This window comes from Schistocerca americana, chromosome 1, assembly GCF_021461395.2.
Source record: "Schistocerca americana isolate TAMUIC-IGC-003095 chromosome 1, iqSchAmer2.1, whole genome shotgun sequence".
Taxonomy (NCBI): Eukaryota; Metazoa; Arthropoda; class Insecta; order Orthoptera; family Acrididae; genus Schistocerca; species Schistocerca americana.
In genome coordinates this window covers 608055777-608080526 of record NC_060119.1, presented here as the reverse complement: position 1 = coordinate 608080526, position 24750 = coordinate 608055777, and positions in this window count along the sequence as shown.

Below are 24750 nucleotides of genomic sequence, written 5' to 3'. Positions count from 1 at the left end.
TGGCAGGAAGTTTTTGGCGGGAAAATAGGTCACTTGGGCTACCTCTACTAACCTAAGAAAGTGGTGGGAATACTTATTTTGGAAAATAGGTTACTTTGGATACCTCTGCTGACATAAGTCATCCAACCACCACTTCTCCCATACAATTCGTGGGAAAAGGACCCATCCTGTGCTGCGCTGCTGGGTAGGCTGGACATAAGTCTCTATTTTGCATGCAGTGTTTATTTAAACAGTTTGAGTTGTCGTAGGCAATATCTCCACCCAGTGTGTTCACCATGAGGTCTGGAGTCCAACTAACCTACTACACAGTACCGCCACCAGATGGCACTGTCGTCCTATGGCGGTCTGGGGGAAAATGGTGGGAAAAGGACTCAGACCATGTCCAACTGCTGGAGAGTGGATGGAGTGTGCTTCATTTATTTCCAGTGGGAAGTTGGAACAATTTATTTAGGGATGGATTTTACTTAGTTTACTTATTACACTGATAGCATGCTTGGGGTCGTAGTAAATAGACTACAGACCTGCCAGCTACTTGTAAATCACCAAAATAATGCAGTACACTGATGTACAGACACCAAAACAACTCGTAAATTGCCAAAATAATGCATGTATAGCGCTCTGCAAATGTGCTGACTAATTGTAAACTGTTGAAATAATGCATTGCACAGCCTACAGACAAGTTCACATAATAATGCAGTACACAGATGCAAAGACACGTTCACTAAGCGTAAAACTGGCAAGAAGTAATGCATGTGCAACGCTCTGCATACACTCTCACAACGCTTAAACAGCCAAAAATAATGCAGTGCACAAACACTCATTGCATGTAAAAACGCTTTCGTACCATCATTCATAAATTCGACCAAGACGTATCAGCGATCTGTTCCATACTGCGTTCAAGTGTGGAATGATGACCTGATGCAATCTTCCTAGTGATTCTAATGGGACAGTCCATTACACATGCGAGACGCCTCTGGCCATACACATGCTTACCTAGCCACTATGACTGACACATAGGTTTCATAGCTGCAGGTCCAGCGCTGAGCAAGGTGTTTGCATAGCGGCTCACCCTCACAGGCGCAGCTAAAGGTTGTGGGTGTTACACTGACGTCACATGTCTATGTAAATAAGAGCCAAGTGCCCCTCGCAGAAATCTTAAAGTGTTGCAGAAATAGTTAACGGTCGCTTTTGTTGTTGTAGGAGCTTTCGTGATGTCTCAGCTTGCCTTTATGGAAATTCTTATCGTAATGGGACCTCTTTACGAAAATAGCACAGAATAGCACCGATTGCATTCTCCCTTATGGTCCTAACGATACATCCCGCCCATCCCGGAAATCGTAACGTCCTGCTTTCAACATATGTCTCAGGAATGGTAAACGTTCTTACCACTAAAAGCCTTCATCAGGTCTGTGCATGCTTGTGAAAGCAGCATTTATCATATAAGCGCTCTTGTTGTTTGGAAAGGGAGCACTGTCTAAGCACAGAAGGGAATATCAGAATAATTACGGAAACAGAATACGAAGTTCTGTCCCACAGAAGAGAAAAATGACTGGAATTTACGGTGTCATACAGCTGCTGGTCTGGAGATGTCCTAATGCCACAATGGCAAATTTACTGACGCTGCCGGTGTGGGAGCATTGTTCGCCTTTTTTTTTCTGTAGACGAGACTTTCAGTGGCAAAACTATTTTGTGCAGATAGCCAGATTGAACTGACAGTTAAAACCTGGAAAAATGATCTACAGAACGTTAAATATGGAAAGACATTTCCTCGGTTACACTGCTCCCCCACTGATGACGGAAGCTTGAATATTCCAGCATGAAACCAATCTCCAACCCGGCTACATATATCACCACACACCATTTCGATGTAGTAAACACACAATTTGCATCCTGCGCCATACAAAATCATCACTTCTGCTTCCTGCATATTGCTATCGAACATCACTCATACATATACCGCGAAGACAGTGCCGCGCGGGATTAGGCTAGCGGTCTCAGGCAGTCATGGACTGTGCGGCTGATCATGGCGGAGGTTCGAGTCCTCCCTCGGGCATGGGTGTGTGTGTTTGTCCTTAGGATAATTTAGATTAAGTAGAGTGTAAGCTTTGGGACTGATGACCTTAGCAGTTAAGTCCCATAAGATTTCACCCACATTTGAACATTTTATACCACGAAGACAGACAGCATAAGCACATGGACCCTATATAATCCTCGTAGCACTAGATGTTTCCCACAATCCCGATAGGTCATCCACTGCAGCCAGTGGTCACAAGTGATCTGCCCCCGCACACACACTGGCCCAACACATGACCAGAGCACCCTCAGTAGACCGAGGTCATTCTCTGTTGTTCAAAGGCTGGATCGGTTCCCCTCGGCACAAAGTCGTTACTGTTTCTGGCCACGACCTGCTTGGTTGCTTGCTTTTTACACCCATCTCCGAATTCTGGGATTACAAGAACATTTCACGTGGCGAAACACGCACAGACATAGACATACAGAATACAGAGCAAGTGCACTGCAACTGTAGGATATGTGAATGGAGGTGACTGGATGTATTCGAGTATGGTGCTATACTATGCCGCCCGACCAGAAAATAGTGCATTTACACTTGGTGTTGGCAGCTGTACAACATTTACAATCTATTTTAGGACATAGAACGAGAAACGATGTCATGGCCACATGGATAGAAGTGACATAAAATCGATAAAGTTTCGAAAAATGACGGAAACCACAGAAACAGTCGTTTTTTTCCGTCAAGGCAACATTCTACTGTATATCTATTGAGGTAATAGTGATACACATGAGTTGACTGCTGTCTTTGATGCTTTCCTGGAAAAACGGAGAACCATCTGCCTCTAGAATTACTAACATCTGCGTTGAAGGATGACAGAGAGTGGATGGAGTGGTCAGTTGAGATGGAGTTGTAACGAGGTACAATTTAATGGTAAACTGATTATCCATTCTAGAGAGAGAGAGAGGGAGATGTTGCTGCGGGTCATTTGACCATTTTTTTGTTTTTGTTGCGATGTTCTGTCAGCAAGCATCGGTTGTGCGGCATAGCATGCATTCAACTCGTACACAGCCACGTATTCTGTGTGTGACTTACAGCACTGTCTACTTGCGATCGTTAACAGCAAACCTCTCGGTCATCAGAGGACTTCCCATTCACGTGTGAAGAAACGTGACCATCCTGTTTCGACACACTCCTCTGAACGAACGAAGATTTACACGATGTACTCCATTCCCCTGTCGCATCTTGGATATGAAATCGAGACTTCAATTTTATAACTAAGATGATTCTATGTTAGCGCCAGGTGTTTGTGAGGCACTGCAATCCTTGTGTATAAATCTGCTTGACGGATGTCCTGTTTACAGAGTTAGTGGCGACATGACGTGTAATTTCACATATATCATACGCCACTGGTATGCGTTTATCTGTTTCCTTGTAAGAGGTATTCTCCGTTACTAACGATCATTTTATATAGGACTGATGCAGGCATAGTATATTTTATGAACCATGATCGGATGTGAACAGCGGCCGTTATACATCTCTGGAAAGCTATGTTGTGCATGTATCACACAGAATCGGTGTTTTAAGGAAGTTGTTTTTTGATTTTACAGTTTTGTTATCATAGTTTATCGTAGAGAAACCGGCAAGAACGATGTGTATCATGCGCTGTAAATATATTTCTTGCACTGCAATATTAACAGCGTTGCATCCACATGACTATTCGGTCGGAAACTCAAGCGATCTAACATTATAACGTGTTTTAAGTGCGAAACCGTGCAGCCTTAGGAGTGCGTGTGTTTGTGTTTTCTCTCACCAGTACCTTCCTGGTACTGATTCTAGACACTAGAACAATACTTTATAATTGATGGCGTAGCTAATTTATGTAAAATGCTTCGAACTCCATCTGTCTAGACCTCTATCAGGCATGAAAACGACCCATTTCTTGTTCTTCTTAACCGACTGCTATTACATTACAACACTTTCAAATCTACTAATACACACCGATAAGGGGTACTAACCTCCTCGACATAAGCGCATCTGGAGAAATCTGGTGCACTTGGATGGGTGCCGAACAGCAGTTATGGACTCAGCAAGCTCCATTCATTCATGAGATGCATTGCCGGCCGCGGTGGTCTAGCGGTTCTGGCGCTGCAGTCCGGAACCGCGGGACTGTTACGGTCGCAGGTTCGAATCCTGCCTCGGGCATGGGTGTGTGTGATGTCCTTAGGTTAGTTAGGTTTAAGTAGTTCTAAGTTCTAGGGGACTTATGACCTAAGATGTTGAGTCCCATAGTGCTCAGAGCCATTTGAACCATTTTTTGAGATGCATTATCTAGTGGTAAACTTCTGGTCAGCTGCAGATTAAATCGGTAATAATACTGCAGGGCGGTTTAGTCAAGGACAGTGTGAGGGGATTTTTCAGTCTCTAACTTTATCCTAAGAAGCGAGAATGCCCTGTAACTCCCATCCGCATAGAGAAAATTGTAAGTTACGCACTACGCTTGAGGTACTAGAAATATGTAGAACGCTGTCTGGTATACTTTGATGATGTACGAGTATATGTTCGAGAATTAACAATGAATGGACGTACTGCACAGTCATCAATCTACATTCACAGTGGCACTCGGGCATGGGTGTGTGTGTTTGTGCTTAGGATAATTTAGGTTAAGTAGTGTGTAGGTTTAGGGACTGATGACGTTAGCAGTTAAGTCCCATAAGATTTCACACACATAAGATTTCACACATACACAATGGCACTCGCAAAGTAGAGGAGGGGTGGTTTAGCGATGATACTGAAATCGGGAAGCATGCTGCTTCATCACTGGTCGGAGTTGAAATTACTGTAAAATTGTTAAAACTGTTCGCACTATCAACTACGATGCTTATTATTACAGTACATCGCCGGTGTCTTTTCCATCCCATCTGTCCACTGGTACGCTGTTGATTACCACATCATGATAGAATGACATTGCTTGTTTGACATGGAGAGAGAGTCTTGGTGGAGCGGCAACACCTTCTGGCGATGGCTAGCACCGAAACAGTGATCGTGTACATGACATGAGGTATCAATCGAAACGGGACACAGAGCCATCAACTATCCCGTCACTGTGACAGATGAGTTTAAATGTAGCGGCCATAAATCACCTTCAGACAGCAGTTTGGAAACGCTCCACAGCGCCGCAAAACTCTTCCAGTTTCCTTATGTTGTGACTATCTTTTATTTAAAATCGTCCAGTGTGTGTGTGTGTGTGTGTGAGTGAGTGAGTGTTGTGGTAGCAGCAACAAAAAGCATGATTTACACCATGCGACGTCTAGTTCTCTGTGAGAGGCAGTGGATCAGGACGGGTTTATGTCAGTTTAGAACCTGACACATACTTCGAAGTCATGGCGGAAAAAACAAAATGTCTGGCAGTGTACAAAGCGTGTTACAGCAGAAAAAAAACATTATTTCAAACTATGTCGCAGGGAGCCTTTCTTGTGGTTGATGCCGACACACAGACAGCATGTGGTTATGACGTATCGGAAGAAAGAGAGAAAGAGAGAGAGAGATGTGGGAAAAATCTTACCGAGTTCTCTAGTGGGTAAAGTTAGCAGAGCTTTTACAGTTTGTAATTTTTCTCTGTTGGATGGTACAGAATAACGATGATGGAATGTTGGGGTGATAGTCGTGAAGGGACCCTGAGGGATGCAGATCTCCTTTGGACTGCAGTACCTGTATCAAGTTGAGTCTTCCTAAGTGTTTGTACTGTCTTCATACTACCTCGTGTTGCAGGAGGCGGCTTTGTATGGCGCTGTCCTTACACCCGGTACACGGTTGGTGGAGCTACGACAACATGTTCCCATTTCCATTGAATGGCCAAAATACGGTCCTGTCCCACTAACTCAAGTTGGCTTGTTTCTACACAGGCTGCAGAATGCAGTATACATAGCTTTCTTTGACCTCTGCTCAGTTCCGACTTAAATAAGAGCGATCACATGCTCAGAGTTGCAGGGATGGCAGTGTAGAGTATGAGCAGTTTCAAAATGCATAGGAACTATCTAAAACCACATTGTAATTTTACTGTAGCAGATAGTTTCGAAATAGGTGACTCATTTCGAGGTATAAGGGGCAAGAAATATGATTCACTAGTGGTTGTAATCATTAAAAAGACTTCTACATAACACCCAATGCAGTTATGTGGTTCAATGGAAAGACTTGATTCCAAATCACAGACAGCATTTCTATTGGAAAGCGTAGGACTAGAGATATGAAAAGCCTGTGTACATTTCTTACGACCTCAACCAGCACAACATCTACTGCTTGTGATCATTCTCAGTCACCCATCATCTATAGCCCAGCGGATACATCGCAGAACCTCTGAGGTTGAGACATAATGCGTTACAAACACTGGAGAAATATCTAATGACGCCATGAGGGAGTTACAAATGTTGGGCTCATACTGAATTTCTTAGCGGAATCACTTTCTAAATTTGGTGATTTTTTACTAACTTCCGGCGATCATCGTCTATATTCAGTGTCGTCGTATTTGTCTCGAAAAACCCCAAGGTAATGCCATACCTCAATTTATAAGGCTTGCATAGTTTTTAACATGGATATCGTTAGCGTTACTTGTGAGAACCTGTAGAACCAAGACTGACTGTGATAGTAATATGGTCGTTGCGATGGTGTTTATAGCATTTGGCAGCTTGTAAGATGATTACGCCTCTCTTTTTAAGGCATAGTGGTACCACTTGCAGGAAAAACGTATATGTCCAACCATCGCTGATGTTCGCTCAGTATTGTTTCGATTCGCGGCGAATGTGTTGGCGAAGTATTATACTTAGTAGTAGGGGATGTGCAATAGGTTCGCCTTCAGCATCAGCCTTATAAAGTATGTGTGTGTTCCAACATGTGCAAAGAAAACGACTATGTCCAGTCGTAAGGAAAGTATGGATTTCACGTGGAATACTGCCATAGCAAAAAGAATGGAAGATTTTTCTTTTACTTGGAAAAGTATGTCGTGTAATAAGAATGGTCCAGATATTTCTATTCCTAGAGCCGTCAGCAGGGGTATTTCCGATACTTCACTCATTGTCGAATGTCGTCCAGTTGAGACCCCACTCGTAATATTTAATTGTAAGTATAGCGATCAAATATATATTTAGCCGGTTTCCTAAGACGATTCTGTCTGGGCATGCGTGGTGCGCGGCGGCGGTTGCCTGTTGTGGGAATGATTCAGGTTTCCAGCTAATGGTGGGAGCTCTCCAAATGACGCACACACACACACACACACACACACACAAACACACACACACACACACACACACACACACACACACACACACACATTGGATGATTTTAAATAAAAGATAGTCACAACATAAGGAAACTGGAAGAGTTTTGCGGCACTGTGGAGCGTTTCCAAACTGCTCCCTGAAGGTGATTGATGGCCTCTACATCATGGTTTGGGTACAGGAATGTAGCTGACCTAACTTTGTCGTCTCTAGATGGCTGAATAACGAACTAATACTCAGTATGTGTTGGACAGCCTTCGTGATCGCATGAGTTCCCCGTGGAAATTTGAGACGATTCAATATAGACGTGTGTTTGCCCAGGACCATTATTCCCTTCCGCGCAAATTGTCCGTTTGACTTTTTCTGGGAGAGATAATAGATTGTGGTGTGTGTTGTGTGCATCTAGCAGGTGAAAGACGACTGGAGGACTCGTTTGCTGGTTCTCTTGACATGAGAACACCTTAGTTACAAATTACAAGGATGATTTGGAATATGTCATATCACTGACATCGGTAATCGCCAGTGAAAATATCAGTTTCCCCTATTTTTTCGAGATTTCGAGTAAAGGTCTTTGCAGACGAGATAAATTTCTAGTTAATAAGTGGTTTAAAGCACGCTCCACCTCGCTAAAGTTTTGGATTTCTTTAGAAATAATTTCCTTTCTGTATCTTCGGAATTATACTGAGCAAGCGATACTACTATGCAAGCGATACTGCTATGTGCTTGGTATCGAGAGGTATGGCGACAATGATTTGATACTCTGGTAAACCATGTGAAAATACATATGTTCTTCTACTCCCAGAGTCTGGAGATGGATATACACTACTGGCCATTAAAATTGCTACACCACGAAATGACGTGTTACAGACGCGATATTTAACCGACTGGAAGAAGATGCTCTGATATGCAAATGATTAGCTTTTCAGAGCATTCACACAAAGTTGGCGCCGATGGCGACATCTACGACGTGCTGACATGAGGAAAGCTTCCAACCGATTTCTCATACACAAACAGCAGTTGACCGGCGTTGCCTGGTCCAACGTTGTTGTGATGCCTCGTGAAAGGAGGACAAATGCGTACCATCACGTTTCCGAGTTTGATAAAGGTCGGATTGTAGCCTATCGGGATTGGGGTTTATCGTATCGCGACATTGCTGCTCGCGTTGGTCGAGACCTAATAACTGTTAGCAGAATATGGAATCGGTGGGTCAGGAGGGTAATACGGAACGCCGTGCTGGATCCCAACGGCCTCGTATCACTAGCAGTTGAGATGACAGGCATCTTATCCGCATGGCTATAACGGATCGTGCTACCACGTCTCGATCCCTGAGTCAACAGATGGGGACGTTTGCAAGACAACAACCATCTGCACGAACAGTTCGACGACGTTTGCAGCAGCATGGACTATCAGCTCGGAGACCACGGCTGCAGTTACCCTTGACGCTGATCACAGACAGGAGGGCCTGCGATGGTGTACTCAACGACGAACCTGGGTGCACGAATGGCAAAACGTCATTTTTTCGGATGAATCCAGGTTCTGTTTACAGCATCATGATGGTCGTATCCGTGTTTGGAGACATCGCGGTGTATGCACATTGGAAAAGTGTATTCGTCATCGCCATACTGGCGTATCACCCGGCGTGATGGTATGGGGTGCCATTGGTTACACGTCTCGGTCACGTCTTGTTCGCATTGACGGCACTTTGGACAGTGGACGTTACATTTCAGATGTGTTACGACCCGTGGCTCTATCCTTCATTCGATCCCTGAGAAACCCTACATTTCAGCAGGATAATGCACGACCGCATGTTGCAGGTCCTGTACGGGCCTTTTTGGATACAGAAAATGTTTGACTGCTACCCTGGCCGGTGCATTCTCCAGATCTCTCACCAATTGAAAACGTCTGGTCAATGGTGGCCAAGCAACTGGCTCGTCACAATACGCCAGTCACTACTCTTGATGACCTGTGGTATCGTGTTGAAGCTGCATGGGCAGCTGTACGTATACATGCCATCCAAGCTCAGTTTGACTCAATGCCCAGGCGTATCAAGGCCAATATTATAGCCAGAGGTGGTTACTGATTTCTCAGGATCTACGAACCCAAATTGCATCAAAATGTAATCACATGTCAGTTCTAGTATAATATATTTGTCCAATGAATACCCGTTGATCATCTGCATTTCTTCTTGGTGTAGCAATTTTAATGGCCAGTAGTGGAGAAAGCAAGCAAGCAAGCAGGTCGGGGTCAGAAACAGTGACGGTTTTTTACCGAGGGGAATCGACCCAGTCTCTGTACAACAGTTCGTAGAATGACGTCGGTCTGCTGAGGGTACTTCAGACACGTGTCGGGCCAGTGTCTGTATGGGGGTAAATCACTTGCGACCACCAGCTGCGGTGGATGACCTACCGAGCTTGCGGAAAATATCTTGCACTGAGAGGACTATATACAGTCCATGTGCTTATGCTGTCTGTCTTTGCAGGATATGTATGAGTGTTAGTTATATGCAGGGTGCAGAGGTGGTGATTTTGTATGGCGCAGGATACGAATTCTGTGTTTACGGCATCAAAACAGTATGTGGTGATATATAGCATCGTTGGAAATCGCTTTCACACTGAAATATTCAAGCTTCCGCCGTCAGTGGCAGAACAGTTTAATTGAAGAAGTGTCTCTCTGTTTTTTACGTTCTGTAGTTCACTTTTCAAGGGTTTAACTGTCAGTGCAATATGGCAGTCTGTCCAAAATATGAGGGATATTCAGAAAGTTTGGAACGTTTCCATCTGATGCCACTAGGAGCACGCCGATCGCGTATACTTTGGTATGTGCGTGCGTAGCAGCCCAGTAGGTTTCCATCCGTGACTGCAGGAATGTCTGCGCATCTACTTTTTTCGATATTCGAATTTGAAATGTGCTCTGCAAATCGAAAATCCCGCCAGTTGTGAGGTGCGGTCTGTGATACGGTTTTTGTTGCCAAAAAGCCTAAATTTATCGTGAACTGTGTGGAAACAACGTAATGAGTGAATGTTCGGTTTGGAAATGGTGCATTCGGTTTAAAAATGACCGACCCAACGAACATGATGAAGAGAAGAGTGGACGCCCGAGCATTGGGATTGACGATCTTGTCGCTAAAGTTGATGAAACGATTCGTGAAAACCGTCGCTTCACAATAACGGAGCTTTCGCATTCTTTTCCACAAGTTTCACGGACTTTGTTGTTTGAAATTGTCACTCAAAAGCTAGGCTACTACAAATGTTGTCCATGATGGATGCCCAAAATGCTTACAGAGCACCACAAAGAACAGCGAATTGGGGCAACATTGACATTTCTGGAGGCCTGCCACAAACATGGTGATTCATTACTGGATCTAATCGTAACCGGTGACAAGACTTGGGTGAAACACGTCAATTGCGGGACAAAATTACAGTCCATGGAGTGGGGGCACACAAGGTCCCCCAAGAAACCAAGAAAATGTTTGCAAACCTTGTCAGCAAGGAAGGTGATGGAGACAGAGTTTTGGGGTAGGTAAGGTGTGCTTCTTATTGATTTTCTCGAACGTGCAGCAACCGTAAATTCTGTCCGGTACTCTCAAACTTTGCACAGCCTTAGAAGAGCAGTTCAAAACAAACGCCGAGGAACGCTGACGTCCAGAATTTTGTTTTTGCACAACAATGCCCGACTTCACACGGCAAACCGCACTAAAGAACTTCTTAATTGATTCAAATGGGAAATTTTCCCTTATCCGCCCTACAGCCCCGATCTTGCACCAAGCGACTTCCACTTGTTTCCCAAGGTGAAGAACTGGCTTGCAACGCAGCACTTTGATGATGACACGGAACTCCAGGCTGGCGTGACTCACTGGCTGAAGTCTCAGGCGGCAGAATTTAATGACGAAGGTCTTTCAAAGCTTGTCGACCGCTATGTAAGTGCCTCAATGTGTTTGGTGACTATGTGGAAAAGTAGTACGTCAGTCGCTCTTTCAAATGTATATAATAAAATCTATTTCTTGTACTTAGTTTTTTTTAATGTCAAAACTTTCCCTACTGTGCTCCCATACTGGCAGAATCAGTAATTTGGCCATTGTGGCATTAGGTCATCTCCAAACCAGCAGCTATTGGATACTGCCCTTAAATCCGTGATAGTATGAGGGGATGGAGATCTCTTCATAACAGCATGTTGCAAGGCATCCCAGATATGCTCAATAATGTTCATGTCTGGGGATTTTGGAGGTCAGCGGAAGCGTTTAAACTCAGAAACGTGTTTCTGGAGCTACTGTGCAGCAATTCTGGACGTGTGAGGTGTCGGATAGTCCAAATCCGTCGGAATACACAACAGACATGAATGTTTGCAGGTGATCAGACAGGATGCTTAAGTACGTGTCACATGTCAGAGTCGAACCTAGACTATCAGGGGTCTAATTTCACTGCAACTGCACACGCCCCGCACCATTACAAATCCTCCACCACCTTAAACAGTCCCCTGCTGACATGCAGGGTCCATGGACTCATGAGGAAGTTGTCTCCATACCCGTACTCGTACATCTGCTCGATACAATTTGAAACGAGACTCATCCAACCAGGCGACATGTTTCCGGTCATCAACAGTCCAATGTCAGTTTTGAGGGGACCAGGTGATGCATGAGGTTATGTGTCGTGCAGTCAATAAGGGTGGACGAGTGGACTGAGCTGTGCTGCGGCTCACGTTGTTGCTGTTTGTAGGTTTCCGTCCTCTGTTGGAGGCCAGACCGTATCGTTTGGTTGGCATGGTTGCGGTTGTTTGTCTCCTTCTCGTGTTGACTGGCGCCACTTGGTTTCCCAAGCCTTGCCTGTCCGCTAGTGGCAGCAGCGGCGGTTATCGATATGTAGTAACTGTGGCCCTATCTTTGGGGAGACATTGTGGTTCTTCTGGGTCAAGTCAGTGGGCAGTTCGGTTGGGGACTCAGGAAGAACCAGGTCTCCGCAGTGCGAGAACACGCCGGGACCGCTGGCGGTTCGCATGGACTGCCAGATCGAAGGCCTGTGGTCACGAGGGTGCACGACTTCGTCGTAAACCGGATCCTGAAAGCTTTAAGCATTTGGATTCAAGTAGTGCAACCTCCATCATTGTGAGATCTTGCGATTCTCCAGTGACTTGGGTTCGTGTTGCTGCTCGTAGTGTTGCTGAGGCGAAGAGCAGCAAGTGGAGAGCTGGGGGAAGGCGGATCGATTAGCTTTCCCGGACTTCTAATTACTATTTATTGCATTCAGTTTGTTACTATTGTTAAGTTCCACCAACGGTAGTTTTCCTGCCCTTGCCGCTACTGTCCGGTGAGGCGTGTAGTTTTGACAGCTTCCTTGATTGAATGTTGGTTGGTGATTCTTCTACCGTGGTGATTGTGATTCCTTTCTCGTTCCGGGCACTCTAAGCACAGTATTCTGCGGACAGTGTCCAGACCGGTGGTTCTGGCTTTGGTATATTTTTACATCCTTTCATGTGGTTTATTGAGCGTCAGGTAGCCTCAGCAAGATTATCATTAGTCATTCGTTAGACTGCCACTAGTCTGAGTTACCATCTTGTGATGTGAATGCAACTCTTGGGTGCCTATCTCATCGCTCGCGAAAGTGTTTTTTGCCGGACCTGCTCAGAGGTCGATTCCTGGTGCAATGTCTGTGACTGGCCGTTGAGATTTGTTATTGTATTTTCTGTTTTATTGTATGTTTCTAAATTTTTTGTATAATTGTCATTCTTGGCGTTACAGCAGGTTTAAATGATTGTGATACCAAGTTTACCATCATTTTGTCTCACCTGTTTGGTGATCAGTTGCTTGTACTTTTAAATTAACCTTTGCTGTTGTATTTGCTGTTTTACTGTATGCTTTTTTTAAAATTTTTATATAATTGCCATTCTTGGCGTTACAGCGGGTTTAAATGGTTGTGCTACCAAGTTTACTATAATTTTGTCTCACCCGTTTGGTGATCAGTTGCCTGTCTTTTTAAATTAACTTTTGCTATTGCACTGCTGTTTTACAGCGTGTTTATTAATTTTTTTTATAATTGCCGTTCTTGGCGTTAAAGGCCTTCAGACATGACTGTGGTTACTTGCCTTAAAATTCTAATTGGGATCACATTGGCTTGTTTTTAAAACATTATTTGCTGTGACTGTATTTTATGATTTGGTAAATTTTAACGCACTGAAATCACTATTAATTACACAGTTCTTTACTCTTTCATTAATAACGTGTGATATATTTATTTATTGCTGAGTCTGAAATTGTTGTTTTAAAATAAATGTGTGTAATTGCAAAAGGGAACCAATAGTCAGTGATTACGGCCTCGTCCACAATTGTAACCGAATCCTGCTTTCCTTGACTACCAGGTTTCATGGACCTCCGGCTCCGAAAGCCCATATCGATGATATTTTGCTGAATGGTTTGCACGCTGACACTTGTCGATGGTTGAAATGGCTCTGAGCACTATGGGACTTAACTTCTGAGGTCATCAGTCCCCAAGAACTTAGAACTACTTAAACCCAACTAACCTAAGAACAGCACACACATCCATGCCCGAGGCAGGATTCGAACCTGCGACCGTAGCGGTCACGCGGTTTCAGACTGTAGCACCTAGAACCGCTCGGTCACTCAGGCCGGCACACTTGTCGATGGCCCAGCGTTAAAATCTGCAACAATTTGCGAAACGGTTGCATTTCTGTCACGTTGAACGATTAACCTAAGTCGTCGTTGGTTCCGTACTTGCAGGATTTTTTCCGGGCCGCAGCGATGTCGGAGTTTTGATGTTTTACCCACTTCCTGATATTCACGGTAGAGTCGTGAAATGGTTGTACGGTAAATCCCCACCTCATCGTTACCTCGCAGATGCTGTGTCCCACCGCTCGCGCGCCGACTATAACTCCACGTTGAAACTCACTTAAATCTTGATAATCTACCATTGTAGCAGTAGTAAACGATCGAACAACTGTGTCAGACCCTTATTGTATTATATACGCGTTGCTGACCACAGCGTCGTGTACTGCCTGTTTACATATTTCTGTATTTCAATACGCATGTCTATACAGTTTCTTTGGCGCTTCACACTGAATTTCTCTCAACATTTTTGTACTTCCTTCTTTGGTCGGTCAGACGAAGTATTTGTTCTATTATGCATTGTTTCTTGGGAGTTACCTTCCTTGTACCTATGTTCTTCTTTGCAGTTTCCGTTCCTGCCCTTTTTAGAGATGTCTATTTCTCTTCAACTGAAATGCGTACTGAACTTTTCACTGTCGAAGTATCTGTAGTCTAAGAGAATTTGAAGCATGTCTCTTCACACCTTAGTATTTCCGTATCCTAGTCCTTTGCACATTGAATCTTGCTGTCTACTCTATTAAACTTCAGCCCACTCTTCATCTTTTCTAAATTGTGATCCCAATCTACATTTTCTCCTGTATCCCTTGCAATCCAACATCTAATTTCGGAATTCTGCCTGACCATGTCGTAATCTGGCTGGAATCCTCCTGTACCCCGTGGCATTTTTCAAGAATACCTTCTCTTCTTGTGATTCTTGAACAGATTATTCTCTGTTACTATCTGAAATTTATTGCAGGACTCAACTAGTCTTGCTCCTCTCCCATTCGTAGTACCAAGCCCACATTCTCCCGTAACCCTTCCTTCTACTCCCACCACTATTAACGCTATTTAGTGATGATGGCCTGGTGTTGGTTATAATGATCTTAACATGCACGGCATGCACTGTGGCTAATTACTACAGGATAACAGTGAATCACTTAAAAAAGGTAAAAGAGCAGTTAAGTGGCGAAAGTGTTACCGTTTACACAAGCCTAATTAGATGGTCGCTGAGAGAAGGGGCACGTCGTCGTATAGAGCGGCTCTCATTGAGGAGAGCCGCTTTCGAGCCGACTGCAGCGAGAGTGCGTAGGCTGCAGCGCAGTGTGGCGGGGTGGAGTGCCCCCGCGCCCCGGCAGCTCCTGGCACGGCCGCCGCCAAAACCCGTCCCTGGCGCCCTCCTCTGCCGCGCTCGGCGCTTTCCTCGGAGCGGCGCGCCGCGGCGCGTCACGTCACCGGAGCCGCGGAAGCGCGCCCACGTGTGCAACCCGACACCGCTGCGCCGCGCGCTCGCTTGTTCTCGGAGAAACTTGCCGTCCGCAATTTCCGTTTCCCTTTTCTTTCTCCTTTCGGCGCAAACTTGTTTCCTTTCAGGCATGCACCTCGTTTCATAACTCGCAAAACTGGTTCACGGCTGCATTCACTTCGCGTCCTTTCGCTCCGGTTGACGTTTCGTGAATAGTACCGCTAGTAGGTGACACTCTTCTTTCTTTAACTTTATTTTACTTATCTGAGTCCAGATAATAGTAAAACGCAATATAATTTAAAGTACAATTAACATTAACCAGGGGACCGGTACCAGTCTTTCGCATTTTTATAGTTTTAAACAACGATACTATTTGGAATAAATGTAGTCGTTGGTACATTGTTAGATGTGGAAACGAAGAAAAAACATCCTTAAAAATTAACCGAACGACTTGAAATAATGATCATGAATTTATGATACACCCTTCTCCATGCATTTCCATGAGTCCAAAAACGTGTTTTGCATTCGGAACGTTTGTCCCAGCTTGTACGATGGTTAGAGATCAGGGACTGTCAGTAGGGCCACATGACCTATAACTGTAACTCGACAAATATGTGCAGGTGCAGTAAGCAAATTCGAAGGCAGTAGCAATACGTAAGTCACAGTTCAAAGAGACAATTATCTTTATCATTTCGGAAAGCATTTTCCTTTAGAAAACTCAATTCGTATGACGGGCAGAAATAGTGAAATACCGCAATGGCGGCGGTTATTACCTGTGACACTGCTGTATACAAATTATCCGATTAACAAGTTCTCTAAAACAAATAAAATGGTATTTGCAATAAGATAATATGAAAAGCGATTCTCTCATTTATTTATTTATTTAACGTCAATTGGGGAACAAATCTCCAAGTTCATGTCAGTTCATGAAATCACAACACAAAAGCAATAACAGATAAAATGTTTATGAACCCAAAAAAGTCAAGTCACAAGTAAACGAAGTCAACAATATGACATCAGAACCAGCTTAATTTTTCAAGGAACTCCTTAAAATAATAGGAGTAACCCATAAGATTTTTGAATTCTTGTGGCAGCTTATTGAAAATGGATAAGTTAAGGATGTCCGATCCAAAGGCAGGTTGGATTTCTGACGAGTATTTACTGAGTGAAAGCTGATTATTCTTGGGAATAAGCTGATATTATTAACAAGAAACGACAGTAAAGAATATATATATATATATATATATATATATATATATATATATATATATATATATATATATATATTTGAGAGGCCAATGTCAAAATACAGGGGTCGACAACAGTTTCGCGAACTTACAGCACTTATTGCCCGAAGCGCACGTTTCTGACCCAAAAATATCCTTTTAGAATGAGAGGAGTCACCCCAAAATATAATACCATACGACATAAGCGAATGAAAATAAGGAAAAGAGACTAATTTTCGTGTCAAACGATCACTTACTTCAGGTACCGTTCGAATAGTAAGAAATGGCAGCATTAAGTCTTTGAACAAGATCTTGAACGTGGGCTTTCCACGACAGTTACTTATCTATCTGAACACCTAGCAATTTGAACTGTCCTGTTTCACTAATCGTGTGCCCATTCTGTGAAATTAAAACGTCGGGTTTTGAGAATTGTGTGTTAGAGACCGTGAAAACTGAATCTAACTGTGATTCAGCGTTAGTTTATTTTCTACAAGCCCTGCACTTACGCAGTGAACTTGAAACGTCCCCTTAGAAAAATTTATGAATTACTGTGCTGATAAACCTCTTACGTTATTTGATTTTCAAACAGCTGAGCAGAACTGAAGGTACTCAGACATAAACTGAAACACAATATTTTTAGCGCAACGCAATCTGACTTTCAATAATCCCTTCAAAAGAATGGCCCTGACTAACAATAACCTATACCTTTCATGAATTACTTACCTCACAAAAATCTTCGTTACTAGAACTACTGCAACACAGCGAGCGCCACTACTCCCAGCTAAATAAAAGATTCGAACTACTGAAGGCACTAACTACTGATAGGCACAGTTAGCAAATGAAAGATTTTGATAGAGAACAAACAATGTATTTACCTTAATAGTGTTCAAAAGTCATAATATATATCAGTTCATGACATCCAGTCTTACAAATTTACTCTGTGTGATGGACACACGTCCAGATCACCCGCTCTCAAAACTCCGCCATCTCTCTCCCCACATCCACCACTGCTGGCGGCTCACCTCCAACTGCGCAGCGCTACGTGCTGTTAACATCCAGCTGCCCAACACTGCAATAGCCAACAACAATGCAAACCATCCACAGACTGCACACAGCACAGCCAGTGATTTTCATACAGAGCGCTATGTGGTGTTACCAACATAAAAGCCTAAACAACATACTTACATAGCCCCCATGCTCCCCACAAAAAATTTTACAAATTGTTTTGGGCAGTGGCCAATATAGATTTGAAGAAATTTTTCATAATTACAATAACAAAGATATCCAATGCACACACTTATTGATACAATTTTGGTCAGAAGCTAAAATTTTCTCACAGTCCATAAAGACAGTCCTGATCATTCACCACAGTAAAATTACTGTGTTTTTTTTTCTCAAAGTCTGAGCAGTAAAAGAAAATGCACACGGAATTAGTGGATTTCCATGCAGTGTTGAAGAAGTAGTGTTGTCCTTCCAACAGAAAGACAGTGCTAACTCTTGACATGCAGGCAGGTAATGGGCCACAACAGAGCAAACCCACAGCAGAGTCAGTCGAAGTTCAAGAATATTGGTAGGTAGGTCATCACAGAGTAGACCTACTGCAGTCCTGGTAGAGATTATGGTATTAGTGGGCCACCAGAGGTGCAGACCCACTGCAGTCCTTTTATAAATAATGGTACTGGTGGGTCATCAAAGGTGCAGACCCACTGTAGTCCTTGTAGAGATGGCCAGCAGCCATTTGTTGCAACTGTGCAGGTGCACAATCACCATCGAAGAGTCTTGCGGACAATATAGCAAGTCCCTAACCACCACTTGTGCACTCCAAAGTTTTTGGAATTGTCCTTAGAACCAGCAATGCTTTTAACCAGTCCCTTGCTGAATTATTAACACACGTGCAAGCACTAACAGTCCCTACTTCTCACATACTGTGCATATATTATGACCAACAGAAACAAGTGCACTGAAATGAAACTTAATGTGAAGAACTCATGTCTATATAATTATAAATTTACAACATAAGAATGCAATTACAAAGGTACAAAATACATCATTAAAGAACATGACAATACAGATAACATTTGTGGTAATGCAGGCTTTACATAAGAATCGAAATAACATATACATCAGTGCTACAGGAATTATGACATAAGTAAATACATAAAAGATCAGAATAACTTTCGAAACATCAACTTCACACGTGAGCATTAAAACAAAACAGAATAAATAATGTCTAAACATCTTTAAAAAGTAAATAACATATTATGCATGCCAATTACATTTGAGGATAACAGTATTCCTCATCATAGTGAATGTAGCTGAGTATTAGAAAAATTCTACAACGTAAGTCTTATCAAATAAACACATAAAGACAGGAAGAACACAAATACACAAGGTACACAAACACATAGCGGAATAATACAAAAGGAAAGGACTAGGTTTGTTTTACTGCAGTATTTTGCAAACAAAACGTTCTTTACTTCTTGGAGATCTCCCTTCATTCATCATTATTCCCAAAAAGTCCTATCTATATCTCCTTTCTGTATTATATTCATATTTCTTTCAAAATAATTATTTCTCATTGTATAATACTCATTTTGGCCCAAATCGTTTTCATATAACTTCTCAACGCATTCTTTCCCTATTCTCCATAGTCAGTTTTTTTATATAGTCTACCCCCTCTTAAGCTAACTTAAATCTACTGAGCTCAGGTATATATACTAAGGGACGAGGCAATGCAGCAGTACAAACAATTAACACAAACAGCAATGACAAAAAAATGCAAATTGGCAAAGCAAGCAGCAGTATATCTAAATTAGCAAAGCAATTGGAATATTACAACTAATATAAGGCACTGTGCAGCAAACAAGAAAACTAAATCAGTAGTAAAACTAGCTTTATACAATGTAAAATTCAGTAGAACTATGCCTGGCAAACAGCAGCAACAAATGAAATAACTTATACCTAAACATGATAAAGCTCAAGCAGCAAGAATATTACAGTAAAGATATGAAATGTCTAATACCTATGTCAGATCTGAACACTAGAGTGATGCATCACCTTAACTTACACTACTAAAAAGTTACCAAATCGTTGAAAAAATTATATATGCAATTCCTGTGAAGGGAAATGTCTTCTCGTGCTCCCTCGTTTTTTTGAAGTAGATCATAAAATTAATATTTACTGGATCTGTTGGCATAAAATATCTATATTAGTACATCTATAAAATTTTATTTTAACCAATGCTGCAGTCCAGCTAGAAACTAGATATTAAACAAAATGAGCAATCTCTCAACTAGAAAGACAATAGATGTAAAATGTTTCTCATCATTTCATTAGGCATTTTAGTAAATATCATAAATTAAGAGCTCCACAGTGTAATCATATGTTTTCAAGTTTGAGCGTGTCGTATTTGTGATGCGTTCTACAAAGAAATGTCAATGGCGAGGATAATGGCCTCTTTTTTTTCTCCACCTAACGGCTTTCTTTTGTCAGATGACTATCTCTCAGCTGGGCGCCCAAAACGCATTATGTCAAGGTAACTTACCTTTCTTACCGAAATATTTACGACAGTATTTTCCGCTACAGTGACAGTCTTATATAAAAATTTTACAGGTCGAGAATTTGCGTTAGAAATGTATAGAAACAAAATCCTCTAAATATAACTGTGTCCAAAAAATTTTCGCTGGCATTGTGATACATTCACGCATTTACACACATTTCATAACTCTTAAAGTACGATTCTTGGTATCCAACATCCTTTTTCACAAGTCAGAGTCCCTAACCACTACTCATTATTCCTTACCTTATTACACACATACATATTCGTCGACACTTCTTCAATATTTCATCATAATAAATATGTAGCATAATCATATTCCTCATATAGCATCAGTGCATTGATCATAAACATACCTCAACAGCATAATACACATCGTCATCGCAATAATAACATCATAAAACCTCAGCCAAATCTCAAAATCGTCATAGCTTCCTGCAATAATTCCAAAACCTAAAAAGAATTCTCTGCTCATTTCAATACTGTCATCTACCTCAAAAGTACTTTAAAAATCATGATCCCATACCAAATATATAATTCAAAGCTCTCATACTACCACAATGGTTCCGAAAAAGTATGAACAGTTCACACAGTGCAGACAACATACAATTTCGTAAGTGTGAAGTTATCCAACTGTGCAATGGCGTAAACATGTGTCACTGACGTAGTAAAAAGAATGTATGTTTCTCTGTCAAATAATCAGATAGCTGTGTAATTCTGTGTTAGAGAAATATGATACCGATGTGTAAAATTGTATAAGCAAATACCATATTAGCTAAGGCTCCTTGTTCTTGCCAAACACATGGTACACAAAGTAAGCGTGTACCCCCCTGAGGATTAATGTATTTATACCCTCAGGTGTTACAGATTACAGCAATGGATTGAAATGTATCACGGAAAACTTTCTTTGTAATTCAAAAATCTTTAAAAATAAACGTTCAAGTACAGAATTAATCACTCAAATACGTGTACTGCCGTGCTAAATTGTGCGTCTTGTTGTAACATAATCTCTGTCATTACTTAAGGGTAAAAAATGTGCCAAGTGTCGTAATTATCGTCGTCCGTAAGCAAAGTTCTGTAGAAGTCAATGTACTTACCTCGTAATAAACAAAAGCGAAATGCTATGTGCATAGATATCTAGTTATTACGTACAGTACCGTGATCAAGAAAGTACTATACTGTAATGTATTGTTGTGCTACGAAAAAGGCTGTCTCATTGTAGCTATACCGCAAAAGTTACTACTAAAACATGTTTTCCTTTCCAGAAGAATTCAGAAAAACTTTGCAGATGTAAAACAGATAAATTGTGTCACTCATTAGTAGCGTCGTGATATAATCGTGTAGCTGTCAAATAAACTAACCACTGAGTCATCTGATATCTATCAGAGAGCACTTTAAACTCATAATGTATTTTCAAGTAAACCAAAATGTTGCATTAAAATCTCATAAGCAGTACCGGTACATGTTCTAAGTATGTGAGCCTTATAGTCGTTATGTAATCATGCAGCTAACATACAAGAATGTACACACACAATAACACTGTGTCGTCTGTTCACTATAACAATGCACTCATAAATACTGTCTAAATATGTTCCCTAGGTTCTAGACTGGATAGTTAATTTCAAAACATTGTTGCATGTTAACAGTTTCTCACAGCGAAAAATTGTACTAGTAGAGTGAAGTGAAAAATTTTATGGCAAAGACTAAGTTAAAAAGCAGATTATCTTTCAATAAACGGTTTTACATGTGAAATGTGGTGCAATCCTTTACCCTTCCTAGTACGCAGAGTTTCAACTTCAAGGCAATTCTCATGTTGTATAAATCGGTAAGGAATGCTAAAATTTTTCTGAAGGTTAGCGTCTATGTCATTTTTCTCTGAGCCAGCCGGTGCACGTGGCTGCCTGCAGTGCGAGTCATTGTCTGTCTCTTTGTTGGCGCGCATCGTTGTTGGGATTTGGAGATCTCACTTCTACAAATTCACCTTGTCGAGAGGGCCCTGCCCTGTTTGAATCCTGCCAGTTCTGATGAAATTCAGGTCTGTCGTTTTGTCGGTAGTTTACATAGTTTCTTTTGTGTCGGTCATGTGGTGGAGAATTTCTCCCGGAATCGTAATTGCGTGGTGGACCGTAGCGTCTGACGTTATTCTGTCTCCCCTGATAATAATTATTTTGGTTTCCATATTGTCTGTTTCTCTGATTGTCTCTGTGATAGTCATTACCGCAGAGAGGTGATCTTTCCCTGTAATTATTACTACTCTGCCAACGGTTGTCATACGGGTGGTGTCTGTTTTGGTCATGATTTACGTTATAAGAATAGCCTTGTCGTGTCCAGTTATTATTTCTTTCATCGTGGAATGTGACCTGTAATTGTTGTGTTCCTGTTTTCGTGTCCTGTGATTGTCAGTGTCAATTTCCAATTCTTGTCACAGTCCCTGAAAAGCTTCAATGTCGTCTTTGCAACGTCCTGCCAAAATAATATGTCGTAAATGTTCAGGCAATTTGATAAAGCAAATGCAGATGAGTTCTAAGGGGCTGTATGGGTTTGACAGGTACTGATTCTTGTGCAACATGTCTTCAAAATATTTCACAAGACTGGAAAACTCAGATTGTTCAAAATGTTTTATCATTATGATGCTATGTTTTACTCGGTCTTGTGTAGCTTGAGACCAATATGCTGAGAGGAAGGCATGATAAAATTCTCCTTCACTGTGACAGTCGTGAATGACCGATCGCATTCTTACAGCTGGTTCATTCTCTAAATAGCCACACATAAATTCTAATCTGTGCTCTAATGACCAGTTGGGAGGAAAACAATGAGAGAATTGATGAAGCCACTCTCTTGGATGAATGTCGTTGCCGGAATTCTTAAATGTTTTGAATTTACATGTAATAATAAACAGCTTATAGTCAAAATCATAATGTCGGCGAGTCGCATGTCGGTCATTGTTACGTCGTTTCGGCGGTTCCATCTCAAAATTCGATGTACCTTGCCAATTTCTTTCATAATTTATGAAGTTCCCTGTGTTATTATTTTGTGGCTGTTCCGTATTTCTATGTCCGTCTTCCCGCATTGGAGCGCGAGTGTCCTCTGAAATATGTAATTCTTGTATTACCTATGTCAACTGATCTTGTACTTCCTGGATTTCTCTTTGGTGTTGCGTATTAATTTGATTCTGATTTTGTTTGAATTTCCTAATTTGTTCGTACTCTTCTGTGTCATTAACGACTACCAGTCTTGTGTCATTCAGATTATCATCTACCTTCGTAGATAAATTATTTAGCTGATCCGAAAGTTCGACTACTTTCTCTGATAATGAACTAATTTCCTCCATGTGTCTTTCTGAACCAATTTTCAGAGTATCTACTGTGTCCTTTAAGTTTTCCTGAGTTTTTGCAAGTAGCGTAACCGAATTGGTAGATGCAACTGAGTCAATTTTAGCCCACAAGGTCTCGTGAGTTTCATGAACAATATTTTGTTGTTCTTTTATGGCTGCTTCATGATTCTGTAATGCATTTTCATGCCGCGAAAAAATAGGTTGAAAATGCTCAGAAATTTGTGTTTTTACGTCATTACAGACTTTTTGACATTTCGATTCGGTGTTATGTAACTCAGTAGTTAAATCTTCACGTGTTTGTTCAAGTGTGGTGTCTAACTTTCGAAGATTTTGTTCCATTATGTCTAATTTTTGAAGCTTTTGCTGTGTTTGTCTCTGATTTTGTTCCATTGTGTCTAACTTTTGAAGCTTTTGCTGTGTTTGTCTCTGATTTTGTTCCATTGTGTCTAACTTTTGAAGATTTTGTCCCATTTGTTGTATTAATTGTAATAACAATGCACTGATGTCTGAAACATGTTCCTCAGTGCTTTTTGGCAGTGCATTGGCACCGGCAACGTTCACATTTTGGCAAGCAGATAATGTGTATTGACTTATCTGAGAAAACGGTGAGGACCCAAAACCTGAATCTACAGTATTTGCGAGCTTGTGTCCTGTCATTTCGGATTCCTGAGGCGAGCTGTTGCCGACCGATCGATCGATAATTCTTCCCTGTTCACAATTGTTTCACTGTCTACACCATTATTTGCAGCTCGCTCCATTTCCCTATGCACAACTACCAAATTACTACTTTGAACATTAGTTAATTCATTACACGGTGGCGCTAACACACTGCTTTCGTTTTCACTGTCATTTCTCAGTTTACTTTGGAGCCTAGTATTACGTTTTTCACACGCCATTATTGTCACAATATTGCACATGATAACACAGAAAACCACAATTTGAAGAGCAAAATATGAAAACACATTAACATAGCATTGAAAATAATATCTCGTTAATTGCAAGCGCAGCTGCGAAATATTTGGTGCAAATCAACATGCATGCCAAAACTGCTGTACTGTACAACAATGAAAAACTACAACTACAAAGGAAATTTTCTCTATAATTATGCACTAGCAATAAGCAATAGCTACACTAATTACACAAACTACAAGAAAAAATCAGAAGATTCCAGGTTCGAATCCTGGCAGGGTCGCCATATGAAACATCCCCTTAGAAAAATTTATGAATTACCATGCTGATAAACCTCTTACATTATTTGCTTTTCAAGCAGCTGAGCAGAACTGAACGTACTCAGAC